We start from the raw sequence: 26,110 nt of genomic DNA, 5'->3' as shown, positions 1-26,110 counted from the left end.
CCTTCTTGAGGACATACTTGACAGCTGTCTTCAGTGCTGGGCTGGAAAAACTGTAAGTTGTATGTGTCTCGGCCTTGGTCTGTCTCATGAGATGTGAACTCTCCAAGGACAGGGCCTCTATCTTCGCCATCTTTGCTGATTATATGGAGCTAAGGCCTTGCAGCTACTTGATCAATATTCCTAGAACTGAATTACAGTGTCTTTGTTCTCATTAATTTGAATTCCTTCAAGTTGACTGTACTTCCCACCTTGATCCTGAGTCATTTTTCCTTATGGCCAAATAACTCAGTGTGTCTGGGATGAAAAAATGCCTGTCATTGAGCTGTCCAATCTTCCAGGATTGGCTAGTAGGGGGAGAGCAGAGGAGGGGACTTCTGGCAGACTGAGCAAGACTGAGGTATGGCTTGGCCAATTAAGTTCTACATACTAGAATATTCCACGAATGCTATAGGATGGTGAAATAATTCATCACATATATTTAAAGTTGAATTTACTGATATTTTATGGTATTGGATATTATTTCTATTAACATTTTATGCTGAAATTACAGAATGATTCGTGAGTACTGAATTTTTGATTGCTTTTACACTTGCTGGGACACTATTAAACTTGATTTACGTTAATAGCACTGTGAGAAGATATTAACAATGAAATTTCCAAAAGCACTTAGCATCTCATAATTGGAGTTAAATGACAAAAAAAATGAGGGGATAATAAAGTAAAGAGAGAAAAGGAGAGAGAAAGTTTTGACAATATTCTTTTTAACCTGTGGTTCTTAATAAGATTTTTGCAGGATTGTTTTAGGTTAGGAAAGAATCGAATCTGCAACCAAGAGAGATGATGCTGATTTATTAGAGAAGTTTTATATTATAGAATAAAGACCTGGTTCTGGGTAGATAGTACAGAATTTGCTACTTCTGGGAGACAAAATTTTCTGGGAATTGGGAATTTCCCAGAACTGGGAGGGAATTTCAGTTAACGACTTTTTCTTCTGTCTATGGTAATTAGAAGACAATCTAAATTTTTTAAATAAAAGATTTAATTTAGTATAGCTGCTGAAATGAGGAGAGGTAGACATTTAAAACAAGACATTTAAAGCCAAAACAATAGTAATAATTATTATTATAACAAATTTTACTGAGCCCTCGTTATATGTAAGTTCTATGCTAAGCAATTTAAATATACAATATCATTTAATCTCGACAGCATTCCTATGCATTAGGCACCACTACCTCCACTTTACAGCTAAGGAAAGTGAGATTGAGAGAACTTAAATGACTTTAACACTTGGTGGTGCCAGGATATGGACCCAGGAAGACTGGCTCCTGAGCAGGGCCTTAACCACTGCACTCTTCTGAGCATAACTAAGTTATAAGCAGCTGGTTAATGTCAAAGCTACATTCATTGACTCTGGGTGCTTTTGCCATCATGGGCTTCTTTCTCCCTGAAAAATTATTCAAACTTCCACTTTCTACCCTGAATCTTCATTGGAGGGATTGATGCTGAATCTGAAGTTCCAATACTTTGGCCACCTGATGTGAAGAGCTAACTCACTGGAAAAGACCCTTATGCTGGGCAAGATCGAGGGCAGGAGAAGGGGGCGACAGAGGATGAGATGGTTGGATGGTATCATCAACTCAATGGACATGAGTTTGAGCAAACCCCAGGAGATAGTGAAGGACAGGGAAGGACTGGCATCCTACAGTCCATGGGGTTGCAAAGGTTGGACATGACTTAGTGACTGAACAATAACAACTACTTTCTAATTGCATTGGCATAAAATAGAGTATATTAATATTATATGTTAATTTTTTTGACCAAAAAGTTGACCTTTTTGATGATTTTAAAAGAAATTAAAGGACTTCCATGGCCTCCTCAAAGTGTGTTGGGCCCTAGGTGCTGCATCTACTGGGTCATGCAGAGAAGGCAGCCTTGGCTAGCCTGGCAAAAAAGCCATGAAAAGAGCATGAACTCCCTAGATATCATTTCTGATACAATCAAGTCCAGAAGCTACAGTGATGAAACAAATGGAAAGGATCTGAGAAGAGGAATGAGGAGGTCTTCACATCTGTGATTTCTTGGAAGACACATGGCTTGGGTCTTTGAGGTCTGCCTGTTCTTTGAGGATGGCAATTTCAGAACTGATGAGGTCTTTACAGGCTTTATCTTCATCAGTATACTATGGTTTAGTTTTTAAAAATTAAGAGAAAAACAAATTTGGATCTTTAATGGATAATAGTACCTATACAAGAGCAGTATATGAGAGATGGTCAGTGTGGTCAGAGACATGATCAGCTGTTCAATTAGAATTCTGACTTGGGCTCCTATTTGGGAAGTGATTCCCTAGAAACACAGAGAAAAACTAGCCAACCACTGCAGCCCTCCCAGCAACAAACTGTAGTTTCTGTCCCAAACACAAATGAAATTTATCCACTGATAATTTACTCCAACCCAATAAGGCTTCACTGGACCCATTTTCTTCAGAGCTAATGGTAGTGGTCATTCTGAGAAGGTGTTGACTCTCAAGTGTTGGTCCAATGTTGAATACACTCTGAACAAAACTAAATGGGGGGGGGGGACCTATTTTTAGTTTCTAAAATGCTGCTGGACTCCCAGTCTGTATACCAGAAAAATTCAAACATGCACCACCACATTACCATGTAAGGGCTTAGTATCTGTTTTCCTTCCTGATAAAAGTAATCTCAAGTTACTACCAGTTGAAATGGATCACTTCCATGAGGTTGCTCAGTGGTAGATTTAACAACCTGCATGAGATTTACCTGCAGACTTTATGTGAAATTCCCCTCTTTTAAAGCCATGGTTTAAAGGGAGTAGAAATGAATACTTATAGTAAGAAAAATGTACCACAAATCCAGGATAAAATATCTTCTCTGTAGTTTTTAACACATTTAAAGCCATATGATTTTACTGACTTACTTCTATAGCTGACAAGACTCTTAAACTAGAGAACAGATAACCAAGTACACAGTGGGTATAGACTTCATTTGGAAATTGAGTGTTATTTACCTTAAAAATGATTGAGAATGTGAATCTGGGATTCTGTTAAGATCATAGCTAACAAAAGGCACAAAGTAAAAAGGTAACTGATAAGCAAATGATAGATGATTGAATGGCTAGATACATGAATAGATTAATGAATAGATAGAAAAACAGATAGATGGATAATACAGACAAATGAATTAATAGAGACACAAATGGATAGACAAGTAGATGACAGATAATAGAAAGATATTCATAGATCAATACATGGTTAGAAAATGGATAGCTAGATGCACATGGATGAATAGATGACTGGGAAGCAGAATAAATAGTTGATATATAAATGAATATAGAAAGATGAATGGAGAGATAGATGCTAGAAATTGATGAATGTAAGGATAAATTCGGAATGAAACTGTAGATAGATGCAAGGGTACAATGATATCACAATTGTACCCAACAGGAATGGAATACCAATGAAGATAACGTCATTTCTCTCCATGGAGCTATTTTAAATAGTTTAACTCTTTTGGGGGAAGTATACACTGGAGGCAGGAAATTAGTCAGTCTCTAAGAGCTCTGAAGTTTCATGATACATGTGTCAATCAATGATAGGAAGAAAATACATGGGTGGGCCATGATTAAGTCACTTTTGAATCCTCCATAATACTCCCTTGGTCTTTTTGATACACACTAGAACGACGTGAGACCCACAGAAAGGAGGATGCACAACGCAGACTTCAGGCATCATGTAGTGATACACAAAAGTCATCTTTTTTGCCTCTTCTTTAATTCTGATATTCACATACACTTTCACGGGTAGACCTACTCAGGAAGGCTTGGCGCTGTAATTAATCCATGTCAGAGGAAGATGTACTATCGACAGAATTTAAGAGTGGGCTTGAGCTGCTGTGATGAGTAGGGGCACCTCAGCCTGTGTGATATAAATTCCTCTGCTAATTGGATTGCTGGAGCTAATCAGAAGCCAGAAAAGGAATAAGAATAAAAAAAAAAAATCCGTGTTCCTCCTGAGGCTGCTGCTAGCTGATAAAGCAAATGGCTCCTTCCAGGACAGGGGTGCTGGAATTGAGTCCTCATGCAGAGGTCTCACTCTAGATAGCTATCTCAAAGGAGGCGCCTCCCTTCTGTCGCCAGGGCAGGAGAAGACAGAACAGTGAGAGAAAAGAGTAGGATGATCCAAGAGAGGTTTTACTACCGAATCACAGAAACAGAGTGGGCAAGAAGTGAAAGGACAGGAAACCAAAGGGAAGGGGGGCCATCCAATGGCCTGAGAGAGCTAGAAGCTTTTCTGAAATAAGTTGCTACTTCCTGGGACCCCAGAGCACACCTGCCATCCACTTGGGGGCATAACTTCAGGAGGCCTCATCTCTGTCTGCAGCCAGGACTCTGAGCATGCAGGAAGAAAGTCACTCAAAGCTTGCTATTTAGCTTAAGATTCTGTTGTACCCACTTTCCTGAAGGTGAAAAAGCCAAAGGGAGGATGCAAATTCCATTCAATACTAGCGCAAATGCAGTTCTGGAGATTTGGTTGAGCTGCTCAAGCTGTAGGGAAGAGGGGAAAACAGACCAAGTTCTGAAACGTCCCATCTGCTGGAAACACTCCATCTGTTCCCATTCTTTCTAGGCTTTGGATGAGGGCAGAGAAAGCAAATTTGCGTTCAATGTCCACCAAAGATAAATCGCTCATTCCAGTCATTAAGAGCGACCTGTGTATGCTACAGGCCACTGGTTAGACCTTGGTGGTCTTTATTTCTTCTTCGCTTTTCTAAGGCGCTACCACTCCTCCACAGAGGAAAACGAATTCCTAATATTTGGTTCCGTCAAGTTGAATCCCCTGCAGTTATCTTTAAATTCCTCTTTTCGGCTCTCCTGTATTCTTTCCTCTCTGTGATTACCACTTCTTTGCTGGTATTTCTTCTGGAGCCCTCTACATACGCTAAATCCTTAGCCATGATGAGTAGGCAGCAAGCCCCTCTTGCACACAACAAAGACTTCTATTTTTTTTTTTTTATCTTTTGGGCGACACGATAAAAAATAACCCTGTATTTATGCAAATTGCAAAGTAGCGTGTGATAATGAAAACAAAACAGTGCTGGCCCGCAGCCAAGGCATGGCACTGGCGGGGGCTCCCGACCATTTGGCTCTTGATTCTTCAGGGAAAGCAGCTGTAGAGAAAGGGGCACACACAACACCGGCGTCACCCGCGCACTCACACGCGCGCACCCTCGTTCGCACGCATTCCGGTACCGTCGCCTCGGAGCCAGCCAGCCTTGGGATCCAAATCCAGTTCGGCTGCCTCCCGCCACCGGCACTCCAGTCGTCGTCCCCCACGAGCCTCCCTGCCCCCTGCTCCTGATTCCCTTTCAGGAATTTACAAACATTTTCCACAGATCAATATCTGTATTGATTATTCATTGTGAGGGAGTCGTGTGTCTTTGGTGATCCAGCTTGCAGAGGTAGCAGCCAAAGCCTGCTGCAGGGGAGAAAAAACAACAGAAGGAGCGAGGGACCCAGCTCTTGCTGGGTCTGCGGCTGTCGGCAATACAGAAAGGAAGAAAGAGGAAGGCGCTGGCAAACGAAGGAGCGGATAAGGGTGGAGGAGAAAGAGGGAGCAACAGCAAGAAAAACCAAGCTATGGCTGCACATCTGGTCCCAGGGCTTGGCTGGGAGGAAACCCCCATCTTGGGTCTGCTGTTCCGTGCACGGTGCCCTGGGCTCCCTCTGCTCGGGGAGCCAGAAGTGACTCACAGTTTTGGTATCTCCTACGTAAGAGCTTTGGGGGGATTCCTTGGCTTGCTGACAGGAGAGGAAGAAAGCAGCAGCAGTGAGGTAAAACACGATTACTTCCAACTGCCTGGCGGAGGACACGCAGTCGCTTGGCTTGCCTGGAACAGCTTGCAGCTCTGTGATGGCACGCGGAGGGAGAATAATTAAAAAGGCCAGCATCACTTACTAAGTGAGTAAATACAAAGCCGTTCCAAATGTGCTCTCCAGCTAATGAGAAGCTGTAATTTCTTAGACTTCAAGGCAAAACAAGACAGTGATGGGGCTCAGTGGAGTGCGTGTTTGCGTGGAGATGGGGGTGGGGGATGGTGTTGGTGGTGGAGATAAATCGACTAATTGTTGGCCATGTTTAAAAAAGGGATTACTGGAAAAGACAGTGAAACGATGACAGGAAAACATCTTGGACCAGAGCCAAAAGAAAAAAAAAAGAAAAAAAAAATCGAGGCAAATCAAGTCCGCAGCTTGGAGAAAACACCCATCGCTCCTGTCGGAAGCTCCCACAGGAATTGCCTGGTGTTCCTCAGCCAAAAATGGAATATTGTGTGGGCACCAGAGGTCAGGACCAGGGTCCACCAGAGTAGCCAGAGGAAGGAACCATGACATGCCAGATGACACGGTTATGTCACACTTTGAGAAAACAAAACAAAATATTAAAAACCAACCTTTCCTTTCCTTTTAACTGGAGCTCCTGCTTGCTCAAAATAGCTTCTGTCTATTCAAAGCAATCCCTAAATGCACCTTCTGATAACAGGAGCTGCTGATTCTGTTTGTCTCCAGGAAGCTGCTGCAATGCTACGGAAAAATGCTGGGAAAAGGAGGCTGAGGAAATTCAGTTTTCTGATGACTGGGCGCTAGGCAAAATGTGCCAGGTGACTATCTTTGCCATTTGGACCGCCAAGTGGGAGCAAATTTGGGATTCCTATTCCATTGTCACCCAGCTGTGGCTTGGTGAGTCCAAAACCAACCAGGATGAGATACTCGTTTAACACAGGGTTCCAAACACACCATGACAAAGTGGGTACCCCAAGGAATAAAATGACCTGGCTCTTTCTTCTTTCTGGGTGTTCAGTTAACTGAGCTATCTGGTGCCCCTACAGATGAGTAGAGTTTTTTTAAACTTTCTTTCGGTAAGGATTTCTGGGACTGGAAGGTCAATAGAAAGATGTGCTCCTTCTCATTGGGGATTTACTCTTCATATTGCTTCCTTATTTCAGATACCTCAGTACATTGCAAGTTTCCTGAGCAGGAGACATGCACCATGCAGAAGTGTGCCTTGGAGACTCAAAGGAGGAGAGATTAAGCCAGTTGTGGGTGACTCGGATATCTTACACTGCATGTCTCCAGCATTCATAGAGAACTATGTCTGTAGGGTGTGTGTGTGTGTGTGTGTGTGTGTGTGTGTGTGTGTGTGTGTGTGTGTGTGTGTGTGTGACAGCATCATGTGGCGTGTGTGCTCACATGTGTATGGCTCTGTTGTCTGTGTGTCTTTAGAGAGGAAGGAAGAGAGTGAAGTCGGAGCAGACGGAATGTTGGGGCATTTATGTAATTCATGCAGAGACTATTCAACGCTGCAAGGCAGACAGCCACCCATTCCTGGACTCTGCTGCTCTGGAGGGCCTGTACGGACCTGATCTGAATGTTAAATGCAGGAGATGAAATTAGCATACTAACCAAGGATGTCAGCCCCTCCCCGCAATCAGTAAATGGCCGTCTCCTCTCTTTAAAGCCGGCACCGCTATGGGCGCCAGCCACTTAACCATGTCCTCTGTCAGGTCCCTTCTTGTGTTTGTTTTTTTGTTGTTGTTTTTTGATGAAAGACTGGAAATTCATTAATGAGGAGGGAAGGAAGGGCTTCAAGGGGCTGTAATGAAAACAAATGATCCTCTTTAAATCTCATGTCGGCCAAAGCTGAGGTTTGGGTGGGGGGTGGGTGTTGCTTTCTGTTCTGAGGCTGGAGAATAGGAAATTCCACAGACGACAGACCACTTGACAAGAGCCCAAGAGTGCACTGCTTGGGGGTTTCTTCTGTGTGGCGAGGACCAGCCGTGGCCAGTAAGTCTGTGTTAGTAAAACTGAGAATGAGCTTTATCTTCTGAACTGGAAAGTGTGGTCTACCAGATGTCTTTCCATGCCGTCACAGGCCATCAGAGTTTCTTGACCTTATGAGGTTAGGAAGAGCTTTCTGGAATCTTTTGGCTGCTTGCCTCAGCTTTTGAAGTAATACAAATTTTTCTTTGGGGCTATGCTTTTGGCCTTTCCCAAAGGAAGTTGTTGTTTTTATTTTAATCTCTACCATACAACTAAGTACACGAAGGAAAAGATTTAACTTCCACTGCTGTAGAGCCCTATACTAAGGCAGACAGAATGTTAAGAGCTAACAATCAGGTACTCCAGCCCAGGTATTTAGACTTCCTTTTTCTTTATTTTAGTCACTCTGTTATTAGGAAACAAACTTCTCCCCTTCCGTTGTGTTATACTTGGTTTGACTTTAAGCCGGGGGTCACACACTTCGAAATCTCCAGGGATCTGTGGGTACCAGCCTGAGGAGGCATGGAGTCACAAAGAGTCAGACACAACACACACACACATGCACACACACACGCTTGGGGTGACATGGAGACAGAGCCATTTGTTTTTATTTAGGGGTAAAAAGGCCCTGCCTTGTGTTGCATGATCTTCCAGTGTTCCAAGAGGCAGTAGAAATTGGTATGTTTAAATATAAAAAAATATCAAATTTTAAATATTGGCTGTTGTTAGTGTTATTTTCTAAATAGTCTACAGATCAAATAAAACACATCTGTCTGTGGGGACAGCCTGGGCCTACGGTGTGCTGGTTTGCAATCTTCATTTTAGTCTAAAATAGCTACCACAGGTGTTTTTTGTTAACTTTGTAGTTTTTAAAATGCCAAGTCTTTCTGAGAAATGTTTTAATTAAAAAATATAGATATTAGCAACTGCATGGCAAATATCATGGGAGTGTGTTTTGTTGGACTGAGAGAAGTGCTAATTTAAAACAATCAAGCGGGGAAGGAAATGGCTATTTGGAGGGCCTGTTGGTCTGTTGGTCACTGGCACCTTAGCAGGCAGGGTCTAATGTCTTCATTATCTAAGGTAGTGATCACACAACAGAGATTTTTCACAAAGGTTATAACTGGGAGGATTAAATATCTAGAAAGAAATATGTTTGAATATTTTCATGTGCATCCCCACCAGTTTTTAAGATAGTGATTAGTCCTATTTTAACATTAAAAAAATTAAAAACATTTCTCTTCTTATTTATCCACAGAACTCTTCATTGCAAGTAAGTAGGAAAAAGAAAAATAAAGATAGAAATCCCCAGAAAAGAGAGATCCTGCCTTTAGTTTTGAAAAAAGCTTTTCCACGGCATCTGAAATAACTTCAACTGGAAAAGGTACCTCAGCAAACGATGAAGGGCAGCAAGAGGGCCCATCTTCTCACACAATTGCACAGGGCTTTCCAATTTCCAGGGTGCTCTTCACACGTATTATCCTGTTTAATTCTCACCACAACCAGGCAAGATAGTTAGTATTTAGCTTATTTTATAGATGAGGATCCTAGGCTCAGAGAGGTGATGAAATTGCCTAAGGTTGAAAGCTAGCAAGAGGCATTCACGGGTCTTCTGAGTCTTAATCTGATTCCATTTTATTGTTTGTCATAGGTTCTCATAAAAAATCCTTTTCAGAAGCCCTGACCTGATGCCTCCTGTATTCTTGATCCTCTGTCGTTCCCCCACTTCTCTTCTTCACTATGAGATTTACATATTATAGTCTGTGTAATCTGTAGTCACATGCAATTTGAAAATGTTCCCTGTGTCCTGCCAGCAATTAAGAGCCACTGCTAAGTTCCAACCTGCAGTGGCAGGAACCCTCCTAAACTTTCCACTCCCTGCTATTTGCTCCTATCTCCTTCTTTCTTGAAAATCTAGTTTAGCCAAAGGTTGGTCTACACATGCTGTGTCTTTATCTCCTTTTGCGTCTCTACACAGAACACTGTTTTCATTTCTACTTCCCCATTTAACTGCTCAGGTCATTGTTTGTTGTTGTTTAGTTGCTTAGTCGTGTCCAGCTCTTTTGTGACCCCATGGGCTGTAGCCCACCAGGCTCCTCTGTCCATGGGATTTCCCAGGCAAGAATACTGGAGTGGTTGCAATTTCCTTCTCCAGGGGATCTTCCTGGATCAGGGATTGAACCCACGTCTTCTGCACTGCAGTTAGATTCTTTACCACAGAGCCAGTAGGGAAGCTCAGGTCATTAATGCCCAATTAAACTATGCTTTTCTTCCTGGCATGGTTGGATTCCACAGACCATTCAGTCCTCTGTGGCACTCTTCTCCTCTGTCATTTCTGACTCTATTCTATGTTAGATTTCTTCCTTCATTTATGGCTGCATTACCTCAGACTTGACTTTCTTTTTAATCCCTTAAATATTAGTGCTCCCAAAGAGTGCTTTTGTGGCTCTCTTCTGTACACACTTAGCTTTGTGCAAATGTAAACCCAATAGTTATCTATGAACTGATCATCAAATTATCACTTCCAGCCCAAACCAATCTCCTGAAGTCAGCCCCAGATATTGAGCTGTCTATTGACCTCTCCTTGGACTGGTCCTTGGTACCTCCAACTCTGTACACCCTGAACTGCACTCATTGTAGTTTCTAAATCTGTTCCACCTCTGCATCCCTTTTCCTTGTTTCCTCCTACTGCCAACTGCTGTTTAGGTGGTTCTCTCAGTTCTGCTTTCCTAATTGCTTTCCAAACCTGCTCCTTCACTACCTTCCTACTGCTCCTCTCTAGGCTGATTTCCCCAGTAGCTTTTCTAACACACAGTGCATTCTCTATACTACTTCTAAGTGACGTAGAGAAGGTGCAGACGGGATTATTTTGCTTGCCTCTGTGAAATCCAACAGTAGATTCCACTTTCCTAACTTAGCCTTCAAGCCTCATGATCTGGGTCTTGCATCTCCCCAGCCTTCTCTCTTGAACCTCTTCCATCTCCTGCTCTGTGCTCTATGGCAGGGGTCTCCAACCTCCAGGACCTAATGTCTGATGATCTGAGGTGGCACTGATGTAATAATAATAGAAATAAAATACACAATAAATGTAATGTGCTTGAATCATTCTGAAAACATCTCCTCCCTCTCTGGTCTGTGGAAAAATTGTCTTCCATGAAACCAGTCCCTGGTGTCAAAAACGTTGGGGACCACTATTAGGTCAGTCAACAGTCTTAGCTCTTTCACACCTCTAGGGTTTCACAGAATGTTCCTGCCTCCTAGAATGTTCAACTCTACTTCTTACACTTTTTCTTCTTCACTTCTAAGATTCTATTCCAGGAAGAGGCATTATCACCGCCCCCCAGCCCCCCTGCCCATTCTCCCACTTTGGGTCTGTGCTGCCACAAGACCCCACCTGCCCCCGTCTCTCATGGCATTTACCCCAGTTTTACAATGGTCAGGCTCTCCTACTTGACTGTGAGACACTTAAAGGCAGAAACTCTGCCCTTTATTCCTGTGTTCCCAACACAGGTCCTGGCATACACTGTGTACTTAATAAATTAATATTACTGTTTTTGTTTTCAGTATCATAAATAATATTTTTTTAGCTGTAACATTACAGGTCCCCAAAATAATCAAACTGAGGGAAATACAGCAATCATTTCCCATAGCGAGAAAAGGATTTCCTTATGGTGCAATTCTCACTTACATCAGCTTTTTGACTTTTGTCAGGTGAGAAATGAACACTGGGGTGGTCTTTAGGTGTTTGCGGATGTGGTAGAAACTTTGGAGTTAATTAGAAGCTCTGGCCAAAGCTGAACTTCCTTTGTGGAGTTCCTGGGAGGAAACACTAAATTAACAGTTCAAGGTTACTATTAGAAAAATAGCCCGTTTCCCTTAGGCTACACCTCCAAGAGCTTGTTCTCTTCCCTGCCATTTCTGAGATGTTTCTACGTTCCTCTAGAGTTGGCTGCATCTGCCCTCTTAACCCGGGTCTTTCCATCCGAGGTAATCCCAAGTAGCCCCAAGGTCAGAGACTGCTAAATGCTCCTTTTGCATATCTTTCTGCAGCAGCAGGTTCTGGAGCACTCAATAAATACTGAATTGAATAGTGAGAAAAAAATTACACACCATAAAAGAAGGAATGAGGATGGTTTTGTAAGTCCCCCTCTCCCATGAGGCAGAAAATAGCATGAAATCACTAGTACCACAGCCTCCTGGTAGTCCCAAGAAAGATCTTAAGACATCATTAGGAATTCCTAAATTTGAAAAGACACTTGGCTCTTATTATTGTTGGTGTTTATGTTCTATAAAGTCACCAGAGACTTTGAATTAGCAAAAACTGAACCATGGCTCCTAACCATGGGTTAGGTTCCTTTGAGCTTCTGATCACAGAATTTTTGTCAACTGATCAATATATAAATTAATTTTATGTGTGTTATTGTTTAAAGATACCTTATTTAATATATATTGTTAACTTATTAGCATTGGACTCATGGCCAGTAGCACTGTAACTCACACCTGATTGAAGCTTATCTAGTACCTATGGTTTCTCTGTACATCACAGCCTTTTTAAGTTTAAGAGAACAAGACAGCATTTCAGCATTCTGCTTGGGAACCACTTTTAATAGTGAACCAAAAGCACAATAAGTGAAAAACAGGATATTAAAGAGTGAAGAGAAAACCAGGTTATAGTATGAGAATTGAAACAAGACAGAACATTGCCTCATTCAACCTTAGCTGGGATGTGCATTTCAGATGACTCAAAACTGTTTGCTTCCACCAATGACTATGAAAACACTGCAAGTATTGATTTGGGATTTACAAAAAATTTAAGTGAGTAGGTGATTTTGCAAATACAGAGTCTGCAAATAAAGAGGACTGACTGTACTGCTAGAATATATTGATGAAACAGTAGAGCTTTTGCTTCCAAACAGATTAGGATTTCCAAACAGATTAGGATGACCTTGTTCACAGCACAATTCTGACTTTGGTGTCCATTCTTTACTTTGTACAAAACTTTTTTCTGGCAAAGGATCACTTTCACTTTCTTGGAACCCTTCACATAAGTAATTGCTACTTGCTACAAGTTGTCTGCTTGTTGGGGTTGGGGTGGTGAATTTTTCTCAGAGGAATATAACTGGTTTGCTGTGACAATATGCGAAGGCTGGGAGATCGTTTAGACTCTAGCCAGCTAGGAGAAGTCTCCCAAAGCCTCCCCAAAGTTAATAATTCAAAAGTGGCCTCAGCAAAATTGCAATGGACTCATGTTAGGCATCTTTGCCTTTATGAAGAGGACTTTACATGATGGTCTTATAAAACTATTCTTTTAAGCTAAATCTTGGCCTCTTCGGGTCATATCTTCACTTAACATTTCGTACTGCAAGTAGCTGCTTTGAAATTAGTTTTTGCTGTTTTCTTATTGATGCCCATCTTGGTGCAAAGAACGGATGCAGAACTCTAGGCTAAAACTATGCCACTCTTTCACACATGCCAAAGACACAGACACACATGCATTTAAGAAGTCATAAGAGGGGGTAAATCAGGAATTCAGAGTATAAACAGAAGAGACACATGGCACAACTTCAGATAATGGGAGTGATAAAAGAAGGCTCTGGAACATCTTACTACACGTAAGTGTGGAGCTGGTTACAGCAGGATTGGAATCCCTGCTCTGTTGTTAATTATGACAGTCCTTACAAGATTGGGTGAGTGTATTGAGAACTGTTCCATCTTCTGTGAAATAAAGAGCATGATACCAACCTTCAGAAATGACTGTGAGGATTAAGTGAGGTCATGTATGTAAAGTGCTGAGCTCAAAGTCCAGCAGAAAACAAAAGTTGGTAACTGTTGCTTTTATTAGTTTTCTAGGTTCTTAACTAGCCATCTGCTCTGACTTCTGGGTAATGTATTTTTGTGGAAACATAGAAGACTGGAGTTGAAAGACCTGCTCTAGATTAACCTCTTCATTGTGTAGAGGAGAAAATTTGCTAAGTGGGATTCAACCAGGGCCTTGTCACATTGCTAGTCAGGATGGAGTCAAAAGGAGAACCCAGCTCTGGTGCCCAGATGACAACTATGCAGTCAAATTTTGTGTGCCCAGATATCTCTTCTAGAACCTCCTTCTACAGTGATCAACTGTCTCCTATCCCTACTTTCGTCACTCCAACAGTCCAGAAACCAGTGCTTTGTGAGTTACTATCTTCTTTGGCAGAAAGACTCAGTGCTTGCTGAGAATTAGCCAAGTAGTCTATTTTAGGGTAGGAATTATTGAGCATGATTTCTTCTTCTTCTTCTTCTTTGTTACAAATAAAAATAGCTATCAAGGAATAATACTTGCTGCATGTTAGTGTAAGACAAAGCAAAAAGAATCAGAGAAACTACAGAGGAAGGCTCTTTTCAGAAAGGATCAATTATTTCTACAGTTCTATGTAGTCATTTGCAAGACACTCCCTTGGAAAAGCCCATAGGGATGTGTTGCTGGATATATAACCCCCAAAGCTTATAACTGATCATGCAATGAGGGGACAAGAGAACTGTGCTGGATAAACAGTATGGGTTGGCTAATTTCCCCCAAGTCTGTCCTACTGAGTGGGGGCTCAAAGTGTGCTGTTCCTGGAGCCACCAACCCCTCCATTGGTGTGGGGTGGGAAGTGAGACGGGGCAGCCCTGGGGAAGTCCTTGCAGAGTGGGTGGCACTGTGAAGGATGGGGATTTTGTGGCATCCAAGCAAGAAATTGTATCCAGTAGGACAGTGGCAATAGTAAGACAAGGTATGATGTGGGCATGAGTTTAAAGTGGAAGTTGGGGTAAGAGTGTGGAGTGTGTGGTCAAATGAGACAGGGGTTTGCTACTGCTGAGTTCAGTTCAGGGAGCTGGGTGCCCCAAATAGCTACAGAAACAGCATGCTGGAGCCAGCAACCATAGCTCAGGCTGGGCCTGCCTCTGCTCAGTTGAGTTGGGTTACACAAGCAGGTAGCAAGATTTGGAAGTGGTGAGGCAGGCCTGGTGAGAATTGGTTGATCCTCACCTATTCCATCACCTAAGAGAAAAATCTTTGCTAAAAATTGCTGATACTTATCCTTGAGCCAATAGTAACATTTCTCAGTGGGTACAAGAAGGTTCATGGGCAGATCCTCCTATTTCTCCATGGCTGTATCCCACTCAGTCTTATTCCTCACCCATTTTTGTTTCCATTCTAGTCATATCCAATTGAACTGATGAGCCACAAAAGCTGATATAAGAGGTAACTTCATCAGAAGATCCTCCTTGCAAAAGATCTGGAACTGTATTTAATCTGCCAAGGTAATAGGTTTAAGTGAAACACAGCTGACATATCCAGCCCACTAAGCTATTATATTTGCATTTTATATTGAACATGCCTGTAATATTCTCTTTGGTGGATGGAACTGACATTTCCATATGATGGTAAATGCTAAATTGTGAATAGCTTTCATCAGGGTTCTGCTTCGGCAATTCCATCACTCTACAGGCACAGAGAAAGATCACAATGGATACACAGAGGCATCTAACACAATGTGCTTTTTAGGTACTGTCTGTTCTGTGGCTTAATTTGGATTTTTGCAACATCTCAGTCATTCAGAATGCAACTATTTAGCAACGACCTTACTTATCTAGAATTAATTAAAAAGAAAAACCCTTTAAAAGCCAGGAAAGTTGCTGCTGAAAGTGACAGGAATAGCAGTTCAAGACGTCAGAGTCCCTTAAGCACTCAGTCTCAGTTAGATGTGAAGCCCCTGATTCAAGTAGCAGGTCTGAATGCTATGCTGATAGCCAGGAGTCCTTATAGGTAACTGCATCAGGCAAGGCTTCCCTCCCTTGAAAGAAAGGGTTATGGGAAAGGCTGGGAGTTCTTAAGACCATTTTCAGTGTGGGTCACTCAAGAAGGCTACATTAGGTGTGTTGGCCACTATGGGGATTGGGAAGTGGTACCATTGTTCCTAATAAAAGTTGGTGCTTCTAGATCTGCAATTCTTCTTGGTTTCTGGGGACTCCCCCCTCTCCAGCTGCCTCTTCCTTAGAGGGTATGTGAGAATATCTGAATTGACTAAAAAGTGAAGGAGCCCAAAGAATACAGGAAATGTTGCCTGTCATACAACCAGAGCTTTACAATTAAAGAGTAGAATCCACGGGATTCCCGCACTTCTGTGATGGGAGCTGTGAAGAGATGTGCTGGAAGTATTTTTGAGTGGCAGGTGAGGACTGGATGCTTCCAGCAGGGCCGCATATTCAGGTCACCTTACTTCTGGGTACTCCATGGACCACCAAGGACCATCTCTCTCTTTGAATTTCACAACTCTGGATCTTGGAATTGAAACAAAAGTCAGCCTCCTAAGTCAGAGATGAATCTGTATTCTCAAGCAGGATCTCCCTATTAGGTTAGAGCTGTGAGCACAGGGCTGAAGACAAGAAGTCTAGGAGTGATGCATTGGGAATACGGAATCAGGGCTGCCTTGGTCCATATGGAACAAGCTGGGTCCTGCCACCCACTGAGCTCTGACGTGCATAGGGTGGGGAAGGGGTGAGCAAGCTTTAGGGAGCAGCTTGATGATGAGTTTTTGGAAGGTGGGTGGTCTTTCCCACCCAAGTGGATCTCTTAATTAATCCTTACTTACTGTTTTTTTAAATTAAATTTATTTTATTGAAGTATAGTTGATTTACAAGGTTAATTATACTTACTATTAATACTACCTTATTTATGTAAGAGAGTGAGGGTGAGACCAAGTGAGAAAGAAAGAGACAGAGAGAATGAATGAGCAACTGGGCCATAACAACATCTTTCCTTTTAAATGCTTGTATCTTAAAACAACTCTAAATATTCTTCAGGCATGACATTCTAAAATTAAGCAGCAATTTGAGGGAAAGTTTTCCTCTCTTAAAATTTGTGACTAACTTCAGTTCCTAGATAATTAAGTTTTATACAAACTAGTAATTCTAAGATGGATCCTTTGTTCTTGACTGGTTTGAGATACTGAGAGTTATAGATGTCTTCATGATACAATAGTTAGCGTTTTAAGAGTGGAAGATACATCTTTTATACTAAATATATGCATATTTGCTGCAAGTATTCTAGGCACAAAGTGTGAGTATGTGTGTGCGTGTATATTTAATATATGTGTGCATGCATGTGCGTTTGTGCATGTACGCATGCTATGTATTTGATGTGTCTGTGTGTATACTTGTATGCATGGCGTGTGTGTGTGTGTGTGTGTGTGTGTGTGTGTGTGTGTGTCTCATGGATCGCGGGAGGCTATAATGGGTGTCATTACTCCGTGTGTGTGTGTGTGTGTGTGTGTGTGTGTGTCTCATGGATCGCGGGAGGCTGTAATGGGTGTCATTACTCCATGCTGAGCAGGCATTAGAGTGAAGCATCTGCTTTTCTAGACAAAGATGTTGCATGCCATCCTTATGTTGAAATTATATTTTTTTTTAAATTGAAAAAAAAAATACATTTCCATTCCAAAAGACTGAGTAGGATGATACTTTAAAAATAATTCAGCCGTTTAAATTTAAGACCCTGGAAAAAGTCGCCTCCATGGTCCAAATCTATTCTCTGGCCCAGAGCCCAAAGCATTTTCATTAGATTGAGAATTGGATACAATTTCATTCACTTTAAGCTTTTGCTGCTCAGAATTTTGTTCTTCAGAGACAAGCTAACAAGTGTCGATGGCCATGTTGGCCTCAATAATAGGTCTCCTTTCTTTGAATGATCTATTTCAGTTGCATTATGACTGTTTAAAGATGGCCTTGTGCTTACAAACACATTTTCAGTGAACATATGAAGAATGCTGATACTTATTCTATGTGGTTTTGCTTCTACAGTTAGTAGTTTGTTTGGAGAAAAAGTTCTTATTTCTTTCAAGCCATTTACTAAAGAGAAGCTCTGTAAAGAATAGTCCTCTGTACCTGCTCCTCCTCCTCCTCCCCATCTATACTGTTTACCTCTTAACTAATATCTGTCTATATACTAAGTTTAAGTTTCAAAAATTAATGAAAACTTTATTGTGGTCTTTTAAATTAATAGTCTGACATATCAATAAGAAAAAGATAGATAATCCACAGAAAAATGGGGAAAAGACTTGACTAGGCACTCCACAAAAAAAGAAACTGAAATGATAAATCAATGTTCAAATTCACTAGAATTAAGGAAATGCAAATTAAAGCCACAAGGAGAGAAACTTCCATGGCCACTGACTTGGCAAAGTTTGAAGTCTGACAACAATAAGTGTTAGCATGGGTATAACAGGATGATGGAACACATACACACATACTTCTGGTGGGCACGTTAATAACTACCTTGGAAAATGGTTTTGCATTAATTAGTAAAGCTGAAAAGATGCACATCCCTGATCCAGCAAATCCCTTTCCAAAACTTAGAGCAGCGGTTCTCAAAGCGTGGTGCCAGCCCTGGCTGGTGGTATCAGCATCATCTGGGAATGTGTTAGGAGTGTGAACTCTCAAGTCCTACCTCACTGCCGCTGAATCAGACACTCTGAGGGTGAGGTCCTGCCATTTGTGAACCCCCTGGGTGCTGGTGATGAGCTTTCAAGTAGAAGAACCCCCTGAGAGAATATGTGAGCACTGGGTGCAGGACACATAAGAATGATGCTCACAGCAGCAACTATGTATCTATCAACAAGGCTTTTTTTGCATTCTATTTGGGTAGTGAAATATTACAATGTAATGAAAATAAAATGAATATGCCAACAAACAAACCCTGAAGAAAAGCAAGGAAATGATCACCATAAAATCCCAGAAAAAGCTGACCTCTATTGAAGAAGGAGGTTACGATTAAGAAGGCATTCACAATGGGGCCTGGTGCTTCTGAGGGGCTTGCAATGTCCCATGTTTTGATGTGGGAGGTTATTTACATACTTTATGATTCTACTTTAAATTGTATATATGTACTCTTTCAAATATGTATTATATTTTACAATAAAAACAAGTTATTACAGCTATCAAAGCTTTTCAGTGCTGCTACATCAAATCAAGTTGAATCAAATTAATAGCCTCTCTACCTCATAAGTCTGCTTACTTCTCCTTCCCACTATAAAAAGCTATCTGTTCTATCACTACTTTTTCTTGTTGGACATGGCCCCCAGCAGTGGAAGCTCAGAGTCCTAACCACTGGATTGCCAGGGAATTCCCTATCACTGCTTTTGTTCTTATTTACTTATTTTTTCCTGTCTTCCAAATAGGGAAATGTCATTAGGGACAGACCCTAAGATGATAATTTTCCTCAGCTGGAGTCACTAACCTTTCTTTTCCCTAAATATGTGGAAGAGTTCAAAAGCCACTAGGAAACTGTACAAGCTCTCAGTGAGGGGGACTGAAGCCTCCACGAGACTCAAGGATTTGCTGTCACTTATGAGGGACTTTGTTGTTCATGTGCCCGCCTCTTTAGTGACTGTTGTTAGGCTGCATTAACGCAGGGTTAGGTGAGAAAAAACAACACATCAGTTCTTTTAAATGTCATAATGAGAATGCAGGAGCTAGCTGGCTTATAATTCAGTGTTTAAAGCAGAATATAGTTTTCAAACAATTTTGAAGCTAATTTTCTTTTCTTTTAACTAAGATAAAAGTACTTTGCCCACAAAGTCTGTGGTGAGTGCACTGACAACCATTGACTCATTCATGTAGGATATCATTCTTTCATTAACGGTAATAGAGAGTTCAGTACTGATGCATAAAAACCAGCTGCTTATCATAATATGATGTACCAAGCATGGTACTTGTATACAGTAGGTACTTAATGAACACTATGCTGACATAAGCAGCTCTCTCATATAGAAATATATTTCTGAAACAAAAATATTCTTATAAATTATTATACAGTTTAGCTGTCTAACTTTTTTTGGTGTGTATATTGATTAGCTTTTTTATTATATAAAATATATGTACTATAAAATTTGCCATTTTAATCCTTTTAAGTGTATAATTCAGAGGCTTTAATTACATTCACAATGTTATACAACCATCTAGGTAAACAGTTTTAACTCTCACTTTAATATCTTTGGGCTTCCCTTGTGGCTCAGCTGGTAAAGAATCCACCTGCAATGTGGGAGACCTGGGTTCTGTCCCTGGGTTGGGAAGATCCCCTGGAAAAGGGAAAGGCTACCCACTCCAGTATTCTGGCCTGGAGAATTCCATGGACAATATAAGTCCATGGGGTCACAAAGAGTCAGACACGACTGAGTGACTTTCACTTTCACTTAATATCTTTATTTTTCAGAAGCAACTTCTATATTTTATATTGATTTTTTAAAACTTCCTCCAAGATAGGCTGTCTTCCTACAGTTGGTCTTTTGCCACCTTTGCCAGGCGCTTGGTTTCACTGACCAACTGAGTCATGTGTGTTATCTCATGTGTGGGGAACCAAAAATTTTCTGTGTCAGCAGGACTCTTCCTTTCTTCCTTCAGTTCAGCTTCCAGGTCTCTAATTGTGGAAGCTGCTATGTTAAATCACAGACTTCTAAAACTAAAAAAAAAAAATGTTCATTTTTACGAGGCAAAATGTAGACAGTTGTTTTCAGGACCCTCTGGGACCCATCACGGGTTATCTAAAGTACCAAAAATTATTAGCCTGATGTCCTAGTGGAAGTATTCAGGATATTAATTCACCAATTGTGTATAATTCCCAAGTTAGTCTCTCGTGCCAAACAGTGAATAATTAAGCTGTAGATAACGTCATGCTGCAAGCGTGATAAAACAATAACAATGATGATGATAACAACAGCTAACACTGAACACTGCTCGGTGCCAAGCGTGGCTCCAACCCTGTTCCCTGCATTACCTTATGCAGTCACCAAAATAATCCTATGGCATAGCATAATTATTAGCCTATTTTATAGGTAAGGAAACCAAGGCTCAGGGAGGTAACTCACATGTTCAAAATGACAAGATTTGAACCCGGGCGGCATGATCCCAGAGCCCTGCTCTGAGTCACACACCGTGACCTGCATTCAGGGGTAGAACCCAACAGAACACTCTACTTTCACTTCCTTCCTGGGAGACTGGCGACTCCAGTGAAAGTGCACAGCAATAGGTTAGAAATGCGTAAAACATACATACACACATTTATTTCTTTAGGGGTCAGTGAGGTGTGGGGAAGTGAGCTTGGAGAACTAGCTGATTAGTAATTAGTGAGTAACAAGTACTGAAAGAAAGACTTGTAGAGAGAGAGAGAAAAAAAAGAGGCAGTTTAGTTGGGAGGAGATTACTTTTAGCTCTAGGCAGCTGAATACCCAATGTAGATCCATCAAAGGTTTTTAGCACAAAAGGGACATGATAAAATCTATGCTTTTCGGAAAATAAAACTGCCATTGGTGACTATGATGGCCTGGAAGGAGAAAAGACTCAAGGTGGAAACGCCAGTTCAGAGGTGTCAATAGGACCCCACCGGCAGGCAGCAGAGGCTGAAGATGGGCAAGGACTGTGGGCAGAAAGGCCAGCAGAGACTCTGGGGGTGGGGGGAGGATGGACAGAGGAATAGATATGAAGGGCCAAGTTGAGGCAAGATTCCAACCCAAATGACAGATAGGATGGAGTCTCATTAAGAGAAAGAGCAAAGACCCAAGGAGAAGAGAATATGGGAGGCATAGAATTTTAAGCTCTGGTTAAGACATACAGGGACTGTGTTTGGGAATTTGTGTTTGAGAGGGAATTAAAGCTGGAGTTGGACAGACCACAGAGTGTGGAGAGTTAATTGTGAAAATGGTGAAGAATGTGAAGGGAGAGAAGGTGGAGTCACCTCAAGAGTGATGAAGAGAGAATCTGGGAGCAACATTAAGAGGTAACAAGAAGAGAAGGCATAAAAGGTGAGGCCAGAAAGACAGGAAGAGGACTGAGGGCAGCGTGGCCTAGAAGCCAAGGGAAGAGAAAATGTGGAGAATGTGGGGTGACAGACATACGAGAGGTCATGGAAAGGGAGACCCAAGATGAGGCTTTGGGTTCAACAACACAGACATGTGAGGAAGCAGCTTCAGCTGACCAGTGGGGAAAAAGAGAGTCAGAGGATGAGTGTCTTGTTTAAAAGGGGAGGAAGCAGCATGTGGAGAAACATCTCACAAGACATTTGGTGACTAGGAAAGGAGGGCTGCATGAAGACAGTTCAGAGGGTTAGCAGGATCAGGGGACAGTTGAGTTCAGGAGGAGGGAACCAACGTTTATAGACCCAGGGGAAGAATCCAATGATGGAAGCAGAAGAGGGTTCAATAAAGACAATAAGAAATGTGACAGAGAATCCATGGGGGAAGGAAAGTGAAAGACCCTGAGGGGCAGCAAGGGCCTCCTGATGTTGCATGGCACACATACCTGGTGGATCGAGTGGCTTGGTTCTATGACTTCCCGCAAACTGCGATGGGTAGGCAGGGAGCAGACAGAGGAAGCAGAGGGTGAGATTTACTCTGGTTTAGGAGGAAGAATATGAGTCTGACAGAAGGGCACGGGGTCAGGGTCACAAGAGGGCTGGATAGGAAGGCAAGCGCACTGAGAGAGAACCTTTTTCCCAGTGTGTGGCCTTGGCGGCATCCTGCTCAACTCTCCTTTGGGGGAAACCTGTTCTGGGAGCACAGCTCACTGATAGCCTCCACTTGCCTGTACACCTTTGGACACACCTGATATTTGTTCCCAGTCAGGCTGCTCCAGTGATGACAGAGGATGGTGGGGGCACTAGAACGGGGCCATCCTGCCCACGGGGGCCTCCTCTAACAGGCAGTGTGTTCAGGGGCTCCTCGCTGGCTTGGCTGAGGTTTTCCTCTGTCCTTTGCACAGTCTGAGGCTCTTTCCTCCCTCTCTCCTTTCACAGACGTTGGAGGTGCCTTGCAAGCTGAAGACTCTCCTTCTCACTTCATGCTTCACAGTGTTTTCTTCAATAAATGTTCAGAATGTCTGATTTTTGTATTGGCTTCTGCTTTTTGGGGAGTCCTCAATGGAAACACTTAGATTTGCTGTTATCAGTGGGGGGAGGGGGGTGGTGGGAGGCTGTGCCTGGAGGATGTAGGCAGTGAGATGTGATGACAAAGATTTGAAGGATAAAGTTCATAGGTTCTCTTTTGAAATAACTGTAGACTCACGGGAAGTTGCAAAAATAGTACAGAGACTCACCTATACCCATCACCCCACTTCCTCCAATGGTAACATCTTATATAATTAAAATGAAGAAATTGACATTGATATAATATCATTAACAAGTTTATTTGATTTGGGGTAATCAGTTTCTCATTATGTTTCTGTCCACCTCATAGATATATCGATCTCATCTTCATTGCAAAAAGCCACTTAAGAAGAAACAGTTCCCTTCTTTCCAAGTCAGCCAGCTCTATAACCACTAGTTTATACAATGCATAAATAAAGCCATGGGTGGAAGGACAAAGAGAGTCCATTGAAAAGAGAGTTCTCCATCCATTCATCCATGCACCCATCTATCGACTCATCCATTTACCCCTTCATCAATGTTTGCTAAGCTTTCCCTAAGCATCAGGAACTAGACACTTAGTCTATTTCGTTAGGACAGTGACATCAACACAGCAGCAGCAGCTACCATACCTCATTTCGGCACAGGTACAACAAGGAACCGGAATACATAATTGTTTAGGGGACAAAGGATACCCAGATTTGTCCTGTGATCATTTCCACACAGGCAGTAATTCAACCAGCAGCAACCTTATGCTCAATGGCCAGGATCATGCCTTTTTACGAGTCATTGTAAAGCGCCAAGTGCATTGACATATACTTCATAAATGCTAAATAATAACAAGTCAGTGAACCTAGAAGTATTGGATTCAGTATTCGAGACATTAAATCCAAGTTATGCTGTTCTAGAAGCAAGGCAAACAAATAAATCAACCCCAAATCAAATAAAGTCCACATCCATCCCCAGCCAGCAGTGGGTGTTGTCTGGAACGCTCTTTATGGGCGAGTGGTTCTCTCATGAAGGGGTGCTTGTTAGTACTTTACCTAACACATCACACACAATGTCTTGCCTGTGATTTGGGAGGAGAGTTTCATATCTAACTCACAGCAGACAACAGCGACACTACGTTCTTAAAGCTCCAATTCCCTTTATTTGATGCCAGAAAATAGCATCTGCAGAAGCTCCAGAGAAGAGCAACAGTCACCCCACTGAGCAATTAGACTGATCCTGGTGGGGAGTCTCTGCAGGCAGTATTGAGAGACCCTGTTTGTATTTCAAAGCCAGGATTTAGTTTTCCTTTAAGACATAAGTCTCTTTAGGGGTGGCTGTGATTCCTTGAGGATTTAGGCTCACAACACAGAAAGCCTGGAATGGCACATATCCTGTACGGGCAACAGAATCAAACTATAGTACAGCTTGAATGCTTTCCTGATTCGAGGTCCAGATCTCTGAGCACAATCTGGTGGGATGTTTGGGCCAGTGCCTTCTCTCTAGGAGTCTGCCATCTTGGTTTCACATACAAATATGATTTATCTCAAACCCACATACCCTTAGTCATTTCACAGTGATGACACCCTTGGGAGCGAAGCCCAACCCTCCAGAGCAAATGAGGAACGGCGAAGCGTATGGCAAACGAGGCGGTGATGACTGTGACGTCTCTGAGAGGGAGAAGACTGACAAGATCCTGTTTTGAGTAGAGTCTGGGAGCACATTCTATCCTTTAACCATCATTTCCTAACGGACTTGACTCCCATTCAGTTGCAGCCAAGGGGAGGAGAGCCAAGGAGCCTACACACGACGCCTAGATCTGGCCAGTGAACGGCTGAGTGGAGGACTCTGCCAAAGGGAAGGTACAGAGCCAAGAAACCAAGGATAAAATAGCCATCGGATGCCGACCTTGTCAATTCAACTGCAGATACAAAATTATTCCAGCTGGTTTCTGCCTGGCTCAGAACTAGCTCATTACATCTCACAGAACTGCGTGTACATGTGGCCAGAAATGATTGTCAGACATTACTGTATATCCAGTTTACCTGAGGAGTTTGCTGAAAAGGCAGGTTTTTGCTCTTTAGCTTCAAGATTCTCACTTCGTAGACCTGGGAAGGACTTTGGAAGGTACATTTTCAGTAAGCACCCCAGTGACAGAAGCAGAAGGATGGCTCATCAGACTCTGGAAGGACTGCTTTAAATCAGTGCTTTTAAATCTCCACGTGCATAGAGCGTTAAAGAGCTTAGGGAAATACCCTCAGAACAATCCAGCCCAAATTTCTCATCTTGCAGAGGAAGAGATCGAGGGATTAAGTAACTTTCTTAAGGTCACACAGCCAGTTATACATGGGAAGTTAGAACCAGAAGCAAAGTCTAGTCACACTGCCTTTTGTATTCACTGTTCTGTGTGGTTTGGTAACTTTTTTCTCCTTCAAGTCCTGTTGGACATATACACATATAAGCAGAAATTAGAACATGCCTGGATTATTGAGGCAAGTTTTAAACTTTTTGAAACAACTGGTGAAGAGTGTCCGTAATGCCAAAGCAAACATTAGAAAAAACGAGTTTAGAAAGAAGTGGTACTCACCCTCTCTAAAATCAACGATGAAGAAGGTGACAGCAGGGATTAAAGTTGTCCTTTGAGCATCCACGATGTTTCAGTTTCCAAATCAGTGCCTATGAAAAAGCAAAAAGTAAAGAGTTACAAGAAACTGTATATAGTTCTGATGCTGGATCAAAAGAAGAATAAGTGATTTCCGTAAACTGTGCTTCCCAGGTGGTGCTAGTGGTAAAGAAACTGACTGCCAATGAAGGAGATGCAAGAGACGCGAGTTTGATTCCTGGGTCGAGAAGATCCCCTGGAGGAGGAAATTTGAAGCCAGAACCATATTCTTCCTGGGAAAGATTTTATACTTTCTTACATGTAGGTGAGTATGTTTACTAATAACATATGATGCTTTAAAAATGCATTTAAAGGTTACACATTCTTTCGCAATTTGCTTTCTTTACTCAACATTTGTTTCTGAGCTTTTTCTATGTTGAAATTATAGATCTAATTCTTTGATTTTAATTATTTTATTATAGTAAGTAGACCACAATGGATCCAAGCATTCTTCTTTGGGTGGATGTTTAGTTTGCAGACCATTTTTCACTACCACAAGCCCCACTACTGGAAACACAGCTTGTGTCTGTTCACACATGTGTGTGAGCCCTTCTCTAGGACACACAGCTGTCAGCGGGATTGCTGGGCCATAGAATGTGCACTTCTTCAACTTTGTTAAATTACTAAACTGCTCTCCAAAGTGATTGCAGTAAATTACATTCCCTCTAAGAGATTATAAGAATTTTCATTTCTTCATATCTCTGCATACAACT

At 42.0% G+C, this 26,110-nt stretch overlaps 1 long non-coding RNA gene across 3 annotated transcripts; it reads left to right on the top strand.

Moving 5' to 3' along the window:
• The first annotated feature begins 5,626 nt into the window (after positions 1 to 5,626).
• Positions 5,627 to 25,896, top strand: LOC122691912. Of its 3 annotated transcripts, none has more exons than XR_006340532.1 (6): positions 5,627 to 5,977; positions 6,583 to 6,674; positions 7,020 to 7,112; positions 9,092 to 9,217; positions 15,015 to 15,117; positions 25,512 to 25,896. It is a non-coding gene; the product is annotated as an uncharacterized LOC122691912 (long non-coding RNA). The 3 variants fall into 3 exon arrangements; XR_006340534.1 differs by having other exon boundaries at positions 6,583 to 6,753; XR_006340533.1 differs by lacking the exon at positions 25,512 to 25,896 and adding an exon at positions 22,640 to 22,702.
• Positions 25,897 to 26,110: the final 214 nt, after the last annotated feature.

Source organism: Cervus elaphus, chromosome 4 (genome assembly GCF_910594005.1).
Source record: "Cervus elaphus chromosome 4, mCerEla1.1, whole genome shotgun sequence".
Classification (NCBI taxonomy): domain Eukaryota; kingdom Metazoa; phylum Chordata; class Mammalia; order Artiodactyla; family Cervidae; genus Cervus; species Cervus elaphus.
Note: the sequence above shows the minus strand (reverse complement) of the source record. Positions and strands in the feature narration are given on the sequence as shown.